Raw genomic sequence first — 2,700 nt, 5'->3', positions numbered from 1 at the left:
ACGAATTATTACCACTCAGTGTCATCTTTATATGTATAAAATACAGGAAACGCCTGGATTACTTACTATATATACTATATATGTTAAAATTGTTATTTTTAAGCTATACGAAATTAATTTAAAATATTTGTTCACTCAAATAATATATGAACCTTCCTAGCAAGCTAACTAGTATTTCTTACCTACAGATTGTTTGGCCTGGTTCTCCATATCTACGTGTTATCATATCAAGTAGGACTTATTATATGACAACATGCACTTAAAATAATATTATCAAACACCATAGGAAGATTTGAAATATCCCTATATATACACAAACCTTCTCTAATATACGATCATACCCATTTCATAACATTTTTATTTCTCTCTCAAGAAACATCAAACCAACATCGCTAAATATGGATACAAGTTGCACGGATGATCAAAGCACAACCACCGAAACCATCTCCACCGTTGCACCAAGGGTTGCCACCCCACGGCAGCCGCCTGTGGAGACTAGCCTCTGCCGCGTCGGAAGCGGAGCTAGCGTGATTCTTGACCCAGAAGGAGGGGTGGAAGCACAGTCGAGGAAGCTGCCATCTTCAAGATACAAAGGAGTCGTCCCACAGCCGAATGGTCGTTGGGGAGCTCAGATTTATGAGAAACACCAAAGGGTATGGCTTGGCACGTTTAACGAGGAAGATGAAGCTGCCATGGCGTATGACGTCGCCGTACAACGGTATCGTGGCCGAGACGCCGTCACAAACCTCAAGCCACTTGAAGCCGACACAAAAGAAGCGAGCTTGGAAGCGAGTTTCTTGAGCCGTCATTCGAAAGCCGAGATCGTTGATATGCTGAGAAAACACACTTATAATGACGAACTGGAGCAAAGCAAAAGAAACTGCAGCATCGATAAACCCATTTCGGGGGCCGGGTTAAGTAGTTCATCCGGGTCGGGTTCCGTCATACCACGTGAACAACTCTTCCAAAAGACAGTCACCCCTAGCGATGTCGGCAAACTGAACCGGCTCGTGATACCCAAACAACACGCAGAAAAACATTTCCCGGTTCAGAGAGGAAGTACTTCAAAAGGAGTTCTTTTACATTTCGAAGATAATGATTCAAAAGTATGGAGATTTCGTTATTCTTACTGGAACAGCAGCCAGAGCTACGTTTTAACCAAAGGGTGGAGCCGGTTTGTCAAAGAGAAAAACTTAAACGCCGGTGATAGTGTCAGCTTTCAGAGATCAACTGGACTGGAAAAGCAGCTGTACATAGACTGGAAAGCAAAAACCGGGTTGGATAATACCAACACACAGCCTATCCAACCGGTCAAACTTGTCAAACCGGTTCAGATGTTAAGATTATTCGGAGTTAACATTCCGAGTATCATTAATTGCAATGGCAAGAGAAGCCATGACACAGAAATGGATTTATTAGGGTTTGAGGATTGTAAGAAACAAAGACTTATCGATGCATTGTAACATTTTGCTATTCTTTAGGGTATTTTAATTTTTCTTTAAAGATATTGTGCAATTGTTTTGATCATGTGGGATGAAGCTGGAAAGAGGTGGGAATGGAATAGATGAGAGTGCAAGTTGCAAAAGATTAAAGCTAAACATATTTATTTTAGAGGAGAAAAGGGTAGTGTAGACCTAACAAAAATGACAATGTGTATCTAGAAACTGTAGATATAAAAACATTATGCATATCTTTCTACATGTTTGAATGTATCATGATATGATTTATTTACTATTTAGTTTTTTGGTATAAAAATTTAAGAAGTAAATTAGTTTCATGTTTTCTTTTATAAGGGAGAAAAGTTTCAAAGAATAAGAAAATATAATAAATCTGAATAAGTTTTCTAATTATCATATCTATAATTTTGCTAAGATTTTACAATGTTATTTATTAAAACAAAAAACTAACATGATAATGTGTTTAAATATACAAATCCAACTATCACAGTCATATTAATCACTAAAGATCGCTTAACATATTTGGCTTTTACATAATTCATTCTTAACTTTTTGTACTCTGTAAATACAATAATTAGTTTGTATTAAAACCAATGACAGAATAATACCAAAGAGGTTTTTTTTTTCCTTGTTATAAATACAACAAATTATATTGTCAAATTTGAAAAAATAGAAAATATCTTCTAGTACATGCCTATATTTAGTATATGATCTATATTTCCTTTTTTTGGCATAGTAGTACAGCTGTATTTTTGTGGTACAAGAGGGTACAATTACTCATTCTGTGGTGATCATTCAACAAACATAAAGCCCTTAAAATTATGAAATACTTTTTTTAGAAGAAAAAAATATACCTATTTTTTTAATGATTTGTCGTAATATATATATATATATATATATATATATATATATATATATATATATATATATATATATATATATATATGTTTAAATGTGGGTACACATTTATTGTGCGGATATATAAACAATGTTATTCTGTGAAAATAATTAAGAAAATATATGTTTGGTAATGTGAATATGTTCAACCTTACATAATGTTAGGGCCAAGATCCTCAATCATATTTAGGATCCCGGATCTCAAAGATATCTAAGGATCCTTAAAACTATTCAGGATCCCGAATCTTAAAGGAGTCTTAGGATCCCGAACACACATCGGGATCCTAAACATCACCATTATTATTTCCTAACAAGTTTAATGGTTATATATCTTGTTTATTTCTCA

At 34.6% G+C, this 2,700-nt stretch overlaps 1 pseudogene; it reads left to right on the top strand.

Moving 5' to 3' along the window:
* Positions 1 to 319: 319 nt before the first annotated feature.
* Positions 320 to 1,503, top strand: LOC145103890 (AP2/ERF and B3 domain-containing transcription factor RAV1 pseudogene; annotated as a pseudogene).
* Positions 1,504 to 2,700: the final 1,197 nt, after the last annotated feature.

This window comes from Lactuca virosa, chromosome 4, assembly GCF_052849685.1.
Source record: "Lactuca virosa cultivar CGN04683 chromosome 4, Lactuca_virosa_CGN04683_v6, whole genome shotgun sequence".
In the NCBI taxonomy this organism is placed as follows: Eukaryota; Viridiplantae; Streptophyta; class Magnoliopsida; order Asterales; family Asteraceae; genus Lactuca; species Lactuca virosa.
This window is presented reverse-complemented; position numbering and strand designations above follow the sequence as displayed.